Source organism: Aphelocoma coerulescens, chromosome 5 (assembly GCF_041296385.1).
Source record: "Aphelocoma coerulescens isolate FSJ_1873_10779 chromosome 5, UR_Acoe_1.0, whole genome shotgun sequence".
NCBI lineage: Eukaryota > Metazoa > Chordata > Aves > Passeriformes > Corvidae > Aphelocoma > Aphelocoma coerulescens.
In genome coordinates, this window is record NC_091019.1 from 38,634,982 (window position 1) to 38,653,403 (window position 18,422).

An 18,422-nucleotide genomic window follows, 5' to 3' on the forward strand; every position below is an offset into this window, starting at 1 on the left:
CTTCTTAACATTGGTAATATGGTTGATGGACTTCAATTCTCTTCTGATTTCAAAAGGAAATGGGGTCACCATTACGATACTTTTTAATAATGTAATATAACAATTTGATTATTCAAGTATTTTTTAGATTACCAGTGCCTGGAAATTAGTATCAGTAAGCATCTAAATAGGTAAACATTTAATAAAAATCCAGTAGTGAAATTTGGCAAAAATGCGAAAGCCTATGATAAGTAAAGCTTTCAAAATCATTTAAAAAAAAGCACACACAGTACTACCAGAAGGCCGTATTTGCTGGAGAAAAGAAAGTAACCGACCTTATTTTTAGAAGATGACCACAGAACAGAAAGAAAAGAAATAGCATGTGTTTTTCAACATATCTGGAATGAATTTTTTTTTATTAACAAAAGAATGTGAGACTATTTTTTCCTCCAAAGTAATGTTCAGTTGACAATTACTGCTTTTATACTACGCTACAGTAATATGAACCTTTGTTCATAATGCCTCCTACACGTACAATTACCAAACCAAAAGGAAAAAAACCACCCATTTAAACAGTAAAATACATACTCTGAGAAATTGTAGGAACTGATACATCTTATAATTTAGAGTGGTAATGGCTGAAACCACCAAGGGAGCTTTTCTCCTTAAAAATATTACTCAAGTTTCATAGTTTAAAAGCCTGTGAAAAGATTCAGGAAACCCTCCTGGATAAGCCGAGCTGCTTAAGAAATCAAATCACATCATACAATCATTGCCATTTATTTGTTTAGAGGAAGCAAATACCAAACTTCAGATAAATGAGCTATAGTCAAAGTTTAGATTAGAAATTCTACGAAAATATTTGTGACTGCATGTATACTTTCTTCCATATATTGCAGATAAACACTGACAGTGATCAGGGCTCCCATTGCGATGCAGTCTGTTTGTATGGGCCTATTCCGGATGTGTGCCATAAGGACTGCATCACAATGGGAACCCTTATAGCACACATCCGGAATGGGCCCAGACAAACCACATTCTTTTCGTATCTAGCTCCTTCTTTTTTCATCTCTAAGTGCTAGTCTAATTCCATGTTCTGCTCATGGTAGATTTTATATGCTGTATTTTTAATTAAATCCATAGCTCCCCAGCAGCGGACTCTAGTTCAGGGTTTATATGGCAAGAAGGTAGGAAGAGTTTCTAACTACTGCTCAAACATTCAGTCTGTCACACTTCTTTTTCTTCCTAGCTCCTTCCTGATTGCCAGATTGTAACCCTTTTATAGCATGTCCTATTGATTATCTATGAATGACGTTTATCTCCCGCTATATTTAGTTTCTAGAATTTATGCACTGGGTCCAATCTACCCAACTAGGAAAGACAGGGACGTCCATGAACAGTGCACCCCATCTGCCTTTAGATGGAATCATCCCAAAAAGATAAGAAGTTCTCACCCTTAATTATGCAAGGAACAGTAAGTATTAGTTTAGATTAGATGGAGGGCTCCTCAAAGGCTCACTACATACACGCATAACACAATACTGTTTTCCAGAGACAGCTACAACATAAATAGTGAATTACTCTTATTACTAAAGCTATAATAACTACTATAGCAACATTTAAAACATTTCTTGGCTATAGGAATAAAGCATTACATAAAATGATTTTGATGCAGTAAGAGGTAAGCAGAAGTTTAAAGAGATATTTTCCTCAAAAACAAATGTTACACTCATTTCTGCCCACCGGAAGATTTATATAAATTCATAAATATTTTGTCATGTAATATGTCTACAATAAAAAGGAGTAGAAAATGTTATGTAGGCAGAACTGTTTCTAAATAACTGTTTCTAAATAGAGCTTTTTCACAATTTCTTGCACTGGATGACAGTTGCTCTTTCTATGTTTTTATAGTTACACATTCTTTTTTCCTAAGCACTCAAAAATTCCGGCTTCACAGCTATTTGCTCAACTATTTTCATTCTTGTACAAAATTACTTTTTTAAATGGCCAAGGTAGATATAACAGCCCTGGGAAGTTTGGTACCAATGAGAATCAGATGAACAAAAGATCTCCTGCCAGTACTGACTGAGCCAGACAGGAGCCTTTTTAAAATGCCAGTCATTTTGTGACTATTTTCAACTATCCAAAAGAATAATGCAATAATTTAATGTTTACACAATTGGTACAATATTTCAATGTGTTTATTATTTTTATTATTGGATTTGAAGGAAGAAATCTGCATCTCAAAGGACTCCAAGGCAAAAGAGTTTTTCCACTGCTGTTTTTCAAGAGTCACCTCATGGGCTGGAATTTCTAATTAATCTGAGTAAGTTACTGATGCTCAGATACTCCTCCATGGATGTGCTGTGCAGTAACACAAGAAAAACATTACAGAATTAAGAACCTCACTGGTTCTTCTCCTCAGTAGACACAGAAGTCAAGTTCACCTCTAAAAATCAGACTCTCTACAAATACATGTGATGTTGTCTCTCTATTTGCCTGAGAGCTCATTTTATAGGACAGGAGCAAATTTATAAATGAAGAATGTGAACTTCAAGAATGGTACTTTATCTGTGCTAACTACCTGTATGAATTCTGTACAAGGAATGGCCCTGATCTTGACAATCTTTTAAGTCTGTTCCCTTCCCTAACACTAAGGCAGGGATGCTCATAAAGCTTCTCTACTTCAGCAGCAGAGGAGCAGGTACACATGTTGGGGATGGGAAGGAAGGAAGGTGCAGTTGCTACCCCTCTGCTCTTCCCTTTTCCTCCAACTGCAGAACTTCTTCCTTGTTTCAGGAAAGAAGTTGAAGCTCAGTAATTCTGATGAGGGAAGAGACAAATACTGACACCATTCCAAAGCTCCTATACCACTTGGTACTACAGGATTTAGAGCCTTAGGAATAGGCACTCCTGCAGCAGGATCACATTGGCCAGCAAGAGCTGGATTATTAAAGAGCATTTATGCTTACAAAAACTTATGATCTCTTATCCCTAGAAATAACAGCATCAGAGTGGGTGGTAGTGCTCTGATATGCTTTTTTAATATTATTGTGACAGGCTCAGATGGCATCATTTATCCAAATAAAGTATAATTTTTCACATTCATTAGCAAGCCAATGAATGGCAGTAATGTACGCTAAGCACAACATGGGTGTGCAAATGCTCTAAAGCATTTATATGCCTGAGGGGCCTACCAACCCTTTGCCTATTCTTTTTTTTAACCCCAAAATTACTTGCCACCTATAATGACTTTTTCTTGCCCTGAAAACTTAATTACTTGTGGAGTCTTTCAGATCTTCATTATTCACTAGCCATGCTCACACATCCCTTTTGGGGAAAAAAAAAAAAAAGAAAAGGTGTCTTTGGATTGTGGAGAGAAGACCTAGAAAATGTTAATCTGTGGAAAAGGTGCAGTATTGATGGCTTTCTAAGATTTGGAATGTAATTTAAATGTTAACAATGTGCATTTTCAAGAGTACATTTTAAGTGTCAGTAAACAGAGAAAAGTAGTTAAATTTTCACAATATGAAAAGTGTCCTATGAAAATAAATTTAATGGGAAGGTTAATTTTAAAATTTGTACATTCAAAGCACTGGCAGTTGAAGACTTTTAGTAACTCTTAACTAACACTATTTAACACCAAAGGAGTTGTCAAAATTATCTAACAGGAGAATTGATGGGAAACAGCAAAACTTGAGGAAAAGGCAGGAGAAGAACTGGCATCAATCAAATAATTTACAAAGGCAGAATGCCTACCAGTCAGTAATATATTCTGATTCAAATATACAAAAAATAAATATAACCCAAAATAAATACAGCTCAACTTTTTCAATTAAAAAAATTTTAATCAGAAGAATGCATATAAGCATATCTATGTTTTATGCCTTTTTGATGCAGATACTTGAAATATGCCTAGCAAATGTTTCTAGGTGCAAATAAATACAAAGGACATTAAAAATTGTTCTCTCAAGTGAAACAGGTTCAACTATGAACAAATACAAATGAAGAAGTGTGTACTACTTTAAGGCAAAAGCCTAGCATGAAGCATTTATTCTAGTCTAGAAATTAAAAAGTTGCAGTAAGTAGTTTCTAATCACAAACAGAAACAAGAATAAATGAAGTGAAAACCATCCACTGATATCTTGTAATTTTTGAGACGATATTTCACAGCTATAGACAGCAATATTCTTTTGTGAAACTTTAATTAGTGCCTATCCCGAACAAGGCACAGACTGAAAAAAGCTTCATTAATAACAACATATCCTCTGTTTTAACAGCATAGAGAATGTTCCTAATGCGGTTATTGACCAAGTGTATCAGACTTATGGCAGATTTTAAAATCTGACTGTTTTTCTCCAAATCTAATTTTAGGTTTCTCTCCTCGAAACTAATAAACCAGCCCAAAATAAAAATGAAATTCCTATTCATTCTGAAATCTTTTTTAGCACTAAAGAAACATGGAGAATTGTAAAATATGTATAGTAGCTTAATAATAGACTAATACATCCTAAAATGGAAAAAAACCCAAATGCAGTAGAATCCTTATTCTTTGGTCATTCATGAGATTTTGTTTTAATTCAAGGAAATTATTTTTGCCCATTTGAAAAAGAATTTACCAGCCTAATTAGATTTTTTAATCTTCTCTCAAACCATTTAATCCATGGATTGTTTACTCCTGGATGATACAAAAGGCAGTTTTAAAAATTTTTTTTTTCTATTAGGAAAAAGCAAGATCAGAATCATGACAAAAATAACATTAAAAAATCCAAATAATTTCATGATGCTGGAATTAATAAAGCCTATTTCACTACAGATTTCCATCTTTTTAAGGTAGGAAGATGCAGTCTCTGACAGAAGCTTTTCCCAAAGTTGTCTAGGGACTGCAAATACAGGCATAAAGGAATGTGTTCCTTTAGGAGAAGATTTCATAACATCAGGCAAGGTAACATTGAGACTAATCAAACAAGTCAAGTGTCTTGTTTAAAATTGTCCTGATTATCATTCAGAAGCAATATTATATGCATATATTAATTAAAAAAAAAATCAAGATTCAACTATTATGCATTTGTGTATTTAGCCCTTTTGTATGTTTTTGATAAACTAGGAATGGTACATTTTGAACATGCCTTTCGATAAAGTGTGTAAACCTTCCTTACAAATAGTGCCCTTAGAAATGTGTTTACAAAACAGAACACAGGTCTTTAAAGGAACTCTTGCAATTCTTATTCCTCCTGAGTACTAAGCAACTATACTCTGTCAAATGTAGAAAATGGATATGTACTTCTACTGAATTTGCATTTCCTGCTCAGAACATGTGGTGGAATATTTTGTGTGCCATGATACTTACATTCTGATATCAAGATCCCTCTGAATTGTATTCATGACCGCTATATTCAAATAGGAAAAATTATGAGATCATAATCATAGCTCTCAATCCCAGCATTATTCCCAGCTTTTCATACCACTCCTAAGAAAACATACTGCAGACTGTAGGGTTCTATATATGGTCAAATGATGGAAACAATAGGAAAAAAGGTAGCAAGTAATAACTGAGGTACTTAGCAAGTACAAAGGAAAGAAAAAATTATTTAATAGGTCAATACCAAATTGAACAAATAAGATGAAGAAATAAACACCTTAAACAATGGATTGAATAACTAAATGATGAGATATGCAAATGAGGTTAAATGTAAGTTTTCAAATACAAGATAAGCAAAAAATATACCACATGACTGTTGATTATGATACACCTAGTTATTTGGTCCTTTTTAATTTCTATACTGTTTTTCACTGCAGCATTTGGTGTAATGCTGCATTTTGTTTGCCTTAGTAATCATGAATATTACATGCATTGCGCTCAGTTTTAGAACAGGCGCCTTTCTATATTTGTATGTTTCTTGTTAACGTGCTATGGAATTCAAAACCTATGGCACTTTGGGACCTTAATTTAAGCCTGTGGCAACGAAGATGCAGCTGTTCATTTATAAGCAATCATCACAGATACAGAAGTTTTAAGATTAAATTTGAAAAGCCACTTTCCCAAACTTTTAAAATTATTAAATTATAGCAGAATCAGTGCTATTTTTATTGAGAATTATTTTTACTCGTTAAGTTTTTTCCAAGTTTAAAATCAAACCAAAGCAATTTTAGATAGCATTCCACCTGAGCTTGTACCACGTTAGAATTGCAGATTAAGTATCAGTATTTGATTATTATTGTAATGTTTACTTCTCACATACATAATTATAATATATCATCAACCATGACCCACTCAAGAGTCTTTTGAAGTTGGCATTATAAATTTTATTCTACATTCACCCAGGTGCAATTCAACACTGCTAGCACAATTTATTTAAATGAAACTTCTCCTATCATTGAATCAAATAATTATAAAGTAGTGTTATTTATTGGTCTTATAGAAATGCCCTAAATAAATAAAGTTATAAACCAAGCAGATGACTTTATCAACATATGAAACGTACATATCTGTTGACATCTACAGACAACATATTAAAGGGTCAACATTGATCAAAGGTCTGGAGAATCTCTTTTACAGGGAAAGGCTGAGGGAGCTAGGCCTGTTCAGCCTCAAAAAGAAATGAGTGTGAGGGGACCTCATCAGTGTGTCTAAGTGTCTAAAGGAAGGGCGTCAAGCGGATGGATCCAGCCTCTTCTCGGTGGTGCCAAGTAATTGGACCAGAGGCAATAGGAAGAAAGAAGCACAGAAATTTCACCTGAATGTGAGGAAGAACTCTTTACTGCAAGGGTGTCTGTGTACTGGAACAGATTGCCCTGAGAGGTTGTGAAGGCTCCCTCACTGGAGACATTCAAGAACCATCTGGATGCAATCCTGTGCCATGTGCCCTAGGATGACCCACTGCGGTCTCTTCCAACCTGACTTATTCTGTGATTGTGTGAATGTGATTTTTTAACTGACATGATAGGATAGCTGCGTACCTTTGCTACAAGTTACTTTTTCAAATAGGATACTCTGTTTTATAGGACAGTAATCCAGGGTGCAAAGGGCTGATCATGACGGAGTCTAGAAACTCTGAATTAGTGCCAAAGCTAAATTCCAGTGGCTAAAGTCCAAAGTTCTGCTGTGTTAGGTGGCAACACCCTGGAAAGCTTTGCAAGCAAGCTCTCACGGCACTGTCAAGATGATCAGTAGATACTAATGAAAGTAGCATTTTCAGATGGCTGATAGAAATAGTATCATATTACCATGGCTCTCTTTCTTGATAGTAACAGGAAGTCTCCCTAGGTGTGTAGAAGCAGTGGTGCTTAATCCCTCCTTAATATTGTGTCCTGAGTACAGCCCGTGAAGGCAAAGTTTTGTCTCCAATGGATACTAGAAGGTTCAACAAGATATTAGTCCTTACAAATGCCCAAAAACTGTAAGACACGAAACTTATTTTCTTCTTTCATTCCTCCTCCTTTATCCCATGAAATTTTTCTCTTCACTAAAAAAGAATTAATATCGGAAGGCAGTGTTTCCTAAAGCAAGGTAGGCCTCCCGAAAGACAATCACCCAGGTTTTGTGATTTTCCTACAAAAAGTAGCGCTAGTTTCCTTTCCCTACAGATCTAGCCACTGACATGAAACTCTGCAGCAAAAATCCTCAAGGAAATGAAAGTAAAAATTACAAAGTTTCCAAAGCAGACAGGCTCCTTTCAAATGCAGTTTCACCTTTTCCTTGCAGACACACTGGGGACTTCCTTCAGTAACACCAGACAGAAATAAAACGCAAATAAATGTGCAAAGACTAGAAAGGAGTGTGGTATAAGCTGTTGGTTAAGAAAAATGGTACCATATGTGAGCAACATCTAAAACCATACGATCTGGGCTTCTGCAGATGCCACAAACTCAAGTAGGTGAAAATTTCTGAAGCAGGGTAGGCTAGGATTTTTTACTCTTTTGTATGTTTCTCAGAGCTTTCCCTTTTCTATCCTGAAGAAGCTCTCCACAGTGGTGGCCAAAATCAGAGAGAAATACAACTGAAAAGACAGCTATTTTTTTTGTACATTTATTTACACTGATGAGCAATCACCAGGAGAACTGCTTTCTCACTATCAGCTAAGTAATATTTAGGCAGCATAAAAGATTCACAAGTATGAAGACAGCATTAGGAGCTGAACGCCTAAGAGCTGTATTTCCTTATTTGTTATATCCCAACCCCTGGCACATACAAGTCAGAATACAGGTAATTAAAGATCCTGTACCTCTGAAAATTTTAGCAAGACACACTATTTTGTTGTATTAACTGGAGGTAGGTATTGCTCACATTATTAAAGACTGTTTTGTATGTTATGTATTCAAAAGAAATCTAAGCTTAAAATTCATGCTTCAACTTTGTCTGTTACTGATGTGTATATAGAACTATGTAGATATACACTCTGAAAGAAATTTATTTTAGTTTTATTAATGTTAACATCAAAAACTTTAAATGCCACAAATCCTGCCGACTGATTTATGCAAGTCAGACTGCTTCAAAGTTCTGGCTCATTGATGTAAATTTTATTTTCCCTAATCAATTTTATTACTTTGTCCTGTTAGAAGTGTGCTTCTTTCCAAGTTGACTCTAAATCGAATATCTTAAAGGAAACCCCCTCAAGATAATTCCCTGATGCAGTCACTACAAAGTGGTTATAGTGGTAGCATGTAAATGACTACAATGCTGATGCTCATTCCAGAAACTGTGAAACATCACCTGACTTCTGTCAGAGTGAAGGACTTGGCAAGAAATTGTAACACGCAGAAATTTTATGTGCTAGTGGTGATTAGAGGTCACTGTTCCCAACTAGGAATTTGAACCCTGTTCAACTATCTAATATAGATCTACCCACAATGCAAGTCATGAAAAGCTCCCAGGAAATGTGCATCTCAGATCTCCAAAGTGATAACCTACCAGAAAGGAACCAAAAAAGGTCTTCCTCTGCCCTCTGGGTCTTTACATGAACAGGCAAATCTAGCTTGAAGTAGTCAAGGGTTTTCCATCCATTACTCAATAATATTTTCTAAGACAGTTGCTATCCAAAAGCTTAAGGAATAAGTTCTAAGTTGTGGTGTGACTGAACAGCCCTAATAAAAAAAAAAGCAGCCTGCAGGAAATCCAGAAGGACAAACCTCCAGAATTTAAAAAAGATCACCAATGAGGCTGGCTTGCCTTTTGGGAAAAGTTCTGTATCGTGTTCACACACAAGACAGAGATATTTAACGAAAAAATTCAACTGTATTCTAATCATAAACTAGAATACCCACAGACATCACTGGCCTAAGACAGCAAGGATTCATAACAAACTTTTGTGCTTACAGTATTTCTTACAGTATGCAAGATAACAGTAACTTTTCTAACCAACACTGCAGTATCTCATCTAACAGGTCACCTGGAGGATATGGAAAAGTAGAATGAATTACAGTTCACTGAAAATCCACCATAAAGGATTCAGACAATTTTTTGGGTTGGTTTTTTTTTCAGTATCACAAAAAGAACAATATATTCTTTAGATCTTGGAGGTTTATTAAAGCAAATGGATGTCAAAAAGAAAGTAGGCCAATCAAAAATAAAAAGGATGAATGTAAGGCATTGCTTTGTCCATAGGGAAACAGTTATTTTTATATCATTTTATATTGTTTTTTATTTTATTTTTATATAATTTACATACATATAGATACATACATACCTTTCTAGAAATATTTTGTAAGTAAAAAAAGGGCTGCTGTCTACATTTCTTTAAATCTTTAACATGGATGGCCTAATAAGAGAAACAGATGCAGAGAGATAGAAGCAAAAAAATGCAAAAAAACCCCCACATATTTGATAATGTTAACGTCTCAAGTCTTTTCATATCAACCATGAGGCATTCTTGCAAGTACCACTATAAAGCTCCACTGTCATTGTCTCTGACTAGGAAGTATTTAATGTAACAACTAAAGGGCAAATATAGAAGCAAAACAGCCCAGTAGCTGCCACTGCTCCTTCACTCTGCCTAAAATAAATAATTGGATAGGACATGATTAAACAGAATTACGTTAACGAGTATAGTTTACATGCACATATTTTCATGCATATAAAGAGGCAATGCCCTATCATCCCTGTGAGGAAGTCACCTTCATTTGCAAGGATGTGAATTTGAGCCACATAGCTCCTCAGTGGATCAAAATTAAAATGGAAGGAAATCAATTTTGTAATTATTAATATAATAGACAAGAACTAGGGTGGTGAGCCATCAATTCTAATTAAAGACTGCAATTAAAGGATACTTCAATCAATCATCTCTCTGAAAGTATACTCTATTGATTGCTACATTAATTATTAAAATCATATTAAAATAAAATTCAGATTTAGTTATCTGCCAGCTACTTCAAGATAATATTCTGAGTCTTACAACTAAATGAGTGACATCATAACTAGGACTAAAATTTCTTTTCTTTTTTTTGTCTATAAAGAATCCATAGAAAGGATACACAAGAATTTTACTTTCTGACTCAGTCTATTCACTTCCCATGGCAGTCCTTTAGGACTTTATTTTCCTCCCGGTATTTGTCAGAATACCTATTTGTGTCTCATGTACTTCAAGTATACATACATATCAAACAATCCTAAACTAGGTATTTTAAGAACTTTTGACACAGGTAAAATCAAGACCTGGAGAAAAATGTTAAATGGAGAGAAATGTTAAAATATAACTCATATTTTGCAGTTCAAACTGAAATGAAGATAGATGAAAAACAGAGTTCATAGTTAATGGCAACAATGAGGTACTTGACTCAGTAATGTTTTATGTTCCTGTGAAGAAAAGGAACATAAATAAGAAAGTAGTTGAAAAGATGAAGATAATTGAATCCTGACCACAAGATTCAAGTTAAAGGCAGTCTCAGTTAAGAAAAACACAGAAAACATTGAAGTAAATAGACTCTAAGAATCAAAAGAAGGCAAGTTATGGGTGTGGCAAGTAACAATTGTGAAAAATTCCATCCCACCTTAGTCCTTCCATAAACGTCTTTTCACTCCATTATGATAAAGCCATAAAAAGCCGCTTCCTGAATTCTTAAGTACGTATGTTATCAGTATTATCTCACACACTTTTTTAGCATCTGCAATTAACATAATGACAAGAAAGTAATTTACAGTTGCAATCCTCTTGATTTCAACTGCACAATTACAGTACCTAGTGTATCAACACAATTGCTTTGTTACCTTATCCAAACAATCCCTAAAGCGTCATTGAAATGTTGCCTGAAACGAAAAGATTGCCAGAGGCTTTCAAAGACCATAGGCCCTTGACTTTGAAAGAGCTGAGCTACAAAAGCTAAAACAAAATCCATAAAATCTTGAATTTGTAAAAACTTGTTCCAAATTGTCAAATTCCACAGCTAATTTTCAAGTTGATAATTGTATCGGCAGGTGGCCAGGCTACAGAAATCTATGAAGTTGTGACTGCCACCCACTGCTCTGCAACTATGGCCTGTAATCAGGAGAAAAAAAAAAAAAATTAAAAACACAGGAAGGGAGGGAAGGAAGAAAAAGAAAGGAAATTTTTTTATAATAAAGTATCTTATTTTATTGATCCATCGCTTATGCTAACAGAAATGTAAGCATAACCAAAACCTAGAAGCTGAAAATTCCAGCTACTTCTTCGAAAATAAAGATCAAACCTTACAAAATAAAGTAAGGTTTTAATAAAAGAATTTAACTAAATATCTATCAATCAAACTTGCTTCTCTTAATTGTGTTCCACCAACCTTAGCTTCCTTTGAAAGTCAAGTAAGTAACAGCAGGCGATAGCAGCAGGTGAGAGGGAACAGGCGATGGCAGCAGGTGAGATTCACCATAGGTGTCGTGCAGCCTGGCTGAACGCACAAACACAGGTTTCAAAAACCTGCTCTTGATTTAGACTCGTTGGATTCAGTTTATTAAAATCACTACAAAGCCAGGAATTTTTCCTTTGAGAATATATCTCTTCAGAAGGCAGAAATTTCCTACAATATCTTGGGAAATTAATTAATTACCTTCAACCTTTTATACTAACCTTTTATAATAAAGTCCACATTTACATGGTGTTAAATTCTTTAAGATTACATGCACATCAAATAATCTAAACACATTTAACAAAGACAAATATAAAGAGTACTTCAAGGGAAATTATCTATATGGATTTATGATTTCAGACAAAATATTTCACAATGAATATCAAAAATGTTCCAGGTCACTTATCCTTTGAGATATCTATTTAGAAAATTTAGGCAGTAGTTGATGGCAACTAAGAACTCTTCTTGGCAACTTCTTTTTTTTAATCACCATGAGTTATCACTGCTTACAAAAAATCACTAAAGATTAGGAAAACACAAGCATAATATTTATTATTATTATAAAGACAACCACAATAATATATTGAAGTTTTTTGCAAGAACAAATGCACTGAAATCAAGCTAGCTATTAAAATTCCTTGCCAGTGTGGGAAGAGTGTTTGTACATTTATATAAAAACAGCAAGCTCAAAAAGTATCTTTAAAATAATTACCGGGGGGAGGAAGAAAAGTATTACAACAAAGCAACAACTAAACAACTATTATCAATTTATGCAGCAGGACTATTCTGGTCCTCCAAGTGCCTCAGACTACTCCAGGGACAGGATTTTAAGAGCAGTTACATTTGTACAGTAACTGATGCATTCAGTTTTCCTCACAACAGTGATTAAAATGGCTCAGAGAGAGTTGTCGTGCTGAATGCAGTTAATCATCGAGGATTAGGCAAGCTGGCTTACAAAATTATGGCTTCTCCTATCATATGAAATTACTTTAAAAAATTAAAACTCTACAAAATCTGATTGCACCAGTTATTGGCAGCCCTCAAATTTGACTGACTTTGCCATGAGATGTAGGCATCTACATGAAGCCCAAGATGTATAATTTAATAGACTGGGAACAAAATCCACTTACCAAGTCTTACTGTAAATTTATACCCTCTGTACATGATGCCACTAATATTTTTACACCTCATTAAACAAAGCTTTTCTTTGTTTAGCTTTTTGGGGGGGTTTTGTTTGAGGTTTTTTGTTTGTTTTCAAAGTCACTTTTGTTTTGGTTTGGTTTTTTTTTAATCAACCACAGTTTTTTACAAAACTATTTTTAAAGCTGTTTCTACAATAACATTAATTTTCAAAGATACACAATCACATAGTTTGGTACTCACATTATAATCAGAGCCAGAGAAAGTATTAAAACCAGCAGCAATGTTTCTTATATATTTTTCTTTTTGTCTTTGAAAAGCAGTATCATTTATGCTAGGAAATACTGCATGTATTTGAGTATAATTCTTACCAAAATGCATTTTAAAGCAGGTTTGTTATGTTACAGTTAGTTTTAAAATCATTCGCTTTTGGCAACTGTCTTTTTGTAAGTGTACTTGCCAGAAATATACAGACTATTACTCTTCACAGCTCTCTTATTTGGATTCAATACTATTAATTTTATTTATATTCTGTTTATTGTTCTCAGCCATGATATACAGTACCTGTCAATATTAAATTACACATTGCTAGTTTTTTAGCTTATTTGCCACACCAATTCATAAACTTCTATCTATTTTAGCCTCTATATGCTACTGTCTCCTAAAAAATACCAGCATTTCTAGATTAAAACACCAAAAGCACTTTACTAGAGCAATTAAGATTACAAACTTTTTTTTGAATGAAGACTTCACTGGATTATTTTGATAGAAAATGAACATTTAAAATTAGAAATTACTATATTTAAAAATAGAATAAAACCAGATCTTATACTATCATAAAACAGTATTTTTTGGTTTTGTCCTGATTATATATAAACAATATCTCAGCTCTTGGCACAGACTGCTAGTAGTGGATTGTTACACTATGGATGTGATAATCTCTATTTACTACTTGAAGTAGTGCAGCGAATGAAAACAGACATTGAGGAGAGCTTTACTTTTTGGAGATTAGTGCAAAAAAATAGAGCATTGATGAGTTTATTAATAATAAAATGCAAAAATCCACTAATTCGGCATGCAGGTGCAGACATTGAAGGTCCTGGCAGACACATATAAGGAGACTAAAACAAGACAAACAGCTAAATCAGTTATTACCCCAGTTGCACACAACCCCCTTCTGACAGATGCTGCTGCCCCTGAAACAGTGGCATCTGATCAGATTAGAAATGAACTCCTGAACCTTCAGTTTTCAGCCTGATATGTCAGGATAAGCCAAAATTGGAAATGCTTTACTCTAATATGCAGGGCTGAAACCTGTGGTAGTTCAGGAGTTGATCTGCGATCATATGTCCTTTCTTGAGGACAGAAAAGTCCATTGCCAGGGTTGCAGGCAGCAAGACCTTAGAGGTGTGATTTATAACCATGGGCCATGTGTCTGTTAGAGCATTCATATGAAAGAAACATTATAAATACATATATAATCAGAGTAAACACTAGAAATATAAGAATTACCATAGCAGTTAAAATTACAGGTCTACCAAATCTGATGCCCTCTTTCCAGAGGTGATTGTTGTCCAACATTTAAAAGGTAAGCATAAACAAACCCTATGTAAGGAATACATGAATTCCAATCAATTTTAATATCATTTTTTTTTTTGTTTGCCTAGACAAGGTAGGTTAACCAGATCCCTCTCTACACACTTAAACATACATCATCTCACCAACAAAATACAAGCATTCTTTGATTTTTACACATATGGATATGAAAACAAAGGCTCTGGAGCTTTCTGGAAGAAAATTTAAGACCCAAATTAAACTTGAGCTAATGTTAAATTTTGAAACACTCAGAATGAGATGAAACTTGTTTGAGAACTTACAGTGTAAAAACTGTGTGCAAAAGCTGTGTCTGCAAGCAGGGGTAAAAGCTAAGTTATGGATGCTGTACTCCAAGGTTCCATTCAAGAATTTTTTTCTTTTAAAAGTTTATTGCTGTGTATTTCACTACCCACCTTTGTTAAAGTAGCTCTCCACTGTATTTTATTCTTACTTCAGCTTTGGAAAGCATCAACCCAAGTATCTTAATTTATTCAGCTAACACTAAGAAATATATATGAATCTGAAATTTCAGGAGGGTGAGGAATGTCTTTAAATCTTTGAACCACAAAAGTGTTCCTGTGAAATGAACTTCAGGACCAGTGAATGTAGATTCTGCTTACACTTGTACACCCAAGCAGAAGTGTGCCCATGAGCAAGTCATTTTTCAAAGCACATTGAATTTAAGTATGCCCTGACAAAGGACTGTAAAGGGTCAGATTTTGTAGAAAAGAGTTTCAATGATCTAAACAATGAACTCATTCCCTAGCTGATATTATCTCCAAGCCTATTCAAATCAGTTAGCAGGTGTGAACTAACTACTATAGCATATGTTTCCTGTTGAGCTGCCTTTTGTTCATTTCTACATTATCTATAGCATATAAACAATATGTGACTCATACAGCCATTCATCCATTAACAAAAAAACCCCAAAAACCAAACCTTAACCTCCAACTTTCTACAACTGTATTTAGTTTTAACATAATAGATAAAGACCTATATTTAATGGCCACATATTTTTCCTGATTTATGGTAATGGTTATTTTTGATCTCACAGAAATCTGTCTGAGAAGCTCTGCCACAAAATAAAAGCACAAACGCTAAAACCACCTAAAAATAGCTGCATTTTCACAGAAGTATGATTCTATAGTTCTCAATTTAGTGGCATTCAAACAATCAGGTAGTTAGTTTTAAATCATATCAGTAAATTAAAGAAATGCAATCTGATTAGTGCAATATGCCCAAGTGATTCAGAATGAACACAGATTTTATACATGCCCTACTTTCCTTGAATGGACCAAGGTATTAATTTCTTTTTAAAGGAACAGTGATTTCTTTTTTTCTTCCAGGAGATAAACTGCTCTCTTAGAGATGTGGGGTTTGTTATTGTTTGTTTAGTTTTTAGCAGAAATGGTTCTATTTGAATAGATACTATTTTCGGATGTCTCAGTGGAACTGAGAAGACAACCTTTAGGCTGTTTTTCAAAACAGGGCATATTCGTGATAATTGTGGATTAAAAAGACTTCGTTTTAAGCACTGGGCTTGTGAATTGTTTCTGACCTTTAAGCTTCAACATCAGACTACACTGTAGAGTGACTCATACCAGCATTCTAAAAATACATATTGAACTTAAACATGCTGAATTTTTGCCAATAATATCTAATTCACATATGTTGAAATTTATTTACTTTCTATATAAACTACAGCTTTTCCACATCAACAGAGGATTAATTATTAATTGCTGTTCTGATTTAATATCTATTCAAATTCTAGTGTTCTGGTAAAGGACTTTTCTGCACTAGCTTTAATATTAGAGTGCAATTATTCCCAGTTTTTTTAGGAGAGGTCAAAAGCAGGCTCTGTTTAGCAGCATGGCCAATAGCCTTCTCCTCCTTGGTCAAAAGAGATGTCCCACTAAAAAGGTAAGAAAAACATGCTCAAAACCATGAAGCTGATATCATTTGGCTATAGTTGCACAAGCACATGGTCCACATAAATGCTTTGTGAGAGGAATCCAGTTGTACTAAATTGAATGCACTTGGTATTATTTGGGGCAGAGAATAAGAACAGAAACACTATTATCTAAATAAATCATTTGCATTCTGTCACTGTGATAAAGAATAATGCATGGAAGATGTTCTAATTCCAGTGGTGATGAATAAAGTGAAAAATATGGGGATATTATATAGGAAAACTTTAACTTCTGAAACTTTTCTCAGGTAGAGTCCATAGTATCAATGTAAGTTTCTAAAACATTAAATCAATGCTTAAGATAAAAAGCACCTAAAAACCACACCCCTTATTTTAAAGCTGAGATTTAGTCTTTGAATCCAAAAACTGAAAGTTGTAATTCAGTCTAAAGCTGCACTGAGGTTTAATATTAAATAGAGATCATTTAATTGGGCTGCACTGAAAATGTCCTTTCCAGTCCAAATAGCTTTTAGTAACTTTTAAGTTCCTCAAAGTAGTCGTCTGGAGGGAAAAAAAAAAAAAAAAAAAAAAAAAAAAAAAAAAAAAAAAAAAAAAAAAAAAAGAGTCAAATTCTCCAAGACATTATGAAAGGCATCACAGCTGAACAAATCTGAAAACATATCAAGGTATAAAAGCTGCTTTTCCTTGCTTGATGCTGAGCATGTGACAAAGCCATGTCAGGTGAATTATTTCTCTGACAGCTCCAACCAGCAAACGCAAAGTCAGTTGTAAAAGACCAAAATCAAGTTGCCTCATCAGAACAGTACTTTGCTTGTTCCATTTCACTTGCTCCAGTTCATCAACCATTTTTCAATATAGTGAAGGATCATACTAGCATGATGCTATGCTGCAAAGTGAGCACTGGCATAATGAAATTAAATTTTTTTGAGAAGTCATTTTAGTAATGCAGAAGGAGCCTCAAAGAAAAAAAAAATCCCAACCAATTAGTTTTCAAATATTAGCAATTTTGCTCATCAGTCACGCATATTCAAATGTAGATTGAAAGAAACTTCATCTAATCAGCTACATATGCACCTTTATGCAACATATTACTCGCTCACCTGCCTTAAAAGTCTAGGTAGATTTCCCAACTTTTGTTTAATTTTTGCAACTAGCACGTAGGTTAAAAATAACCCTATGCCTTGGTACAGGCTAGGAACCAACAAGCTGGAAAGCAGCTTTGTAGAACAGACCCCACAGGTCTGGTCAACACAAAACTGCCCTTGAGCTAGCAATATACCTTCACAGCAAAAAAGCCCCACGGCATCCTGAGGTGCATTAGGAAGAACAATGTGTGTAAATACCTGGTGGAAGCAAATACAGAAGATGAACCCAGACTCTTTGAGTTGTATGCAATGAAAGGACGAGAGGCAATGGACACAAATTGAAACAGGAAATTCTGTTTAAACGTAAGCAAAAAACTTTTACAGTGTAAAGGTGACAGAACACGGGAAACTGGCAGCTCATAGAGGCTTCACAGTTTTCATGAGGGGCTATATTCGAAATTCAGCATGATGCCATTGTAGCTGAAACCTTTTTGAGTGGCAGCCTTAGAGACAAAAAAAAAAAATCTAGATGTCCTTTCCAACCTTAACTCTTCTGTGATTCTGTGTGACCACAGAAAGATGCATTAACATTGTAGCCAAAGTAATATGTATCTAATAACCACATGTTAACTTAGCTTTTTATAAAATTTATAATAGACAAATTTTAACAAGGAAAACAAAAATACATTTTCTACATGCACATATCTGCCAAATTGAAAGCTCCTGCTCCTAAAAACATAATTGAAATGGAAATATCTCTTATTCAACAGCTATATGAGGGGTTTTTGCCCTCTCCATAAAATGGCTGTAACAAAGTAAAGAAAGTTTTCAAAAGATGCACTATATCCTCTGTGTACAGGGAAAGGAAAAATCATTCT

The 18,422-nt window shown here is 34.5% G+C and overlaps 1 protein-coding gene and 1 long non-coding RNA gene across 6 annotated transcripts in view; one reads left to right on the forward strand and one right to left on the reverse strand.

Annotated features, from left to right (window-relative positions):
- The window catches only part of NOVA1 (NOVA alternative splicing regulator 1), a 144,383-nt gene that overhangs the window by 42,288 nt on the left and 83,673 nt on the right, over positions 1–18,422 (reverse strand). The gene's annotated exons all lie outside the window — the stretch shown is intronic.
- The window catches only part of LOC138111623 (uncharacterized), a 48,779-nt gene continuing 47,369 nt past the window's right edge, over positions 17,013–18,422 (forward strand). The window contains exon 1 of the long non-coding RNA XR_011151401.1: positions 17,013–17,062. This is a non-coding gene — a long non-coding RNA (uncharacterized lncRNA). The remainder of the gene's footprint in view (positions 17,063–18,422) is intronic.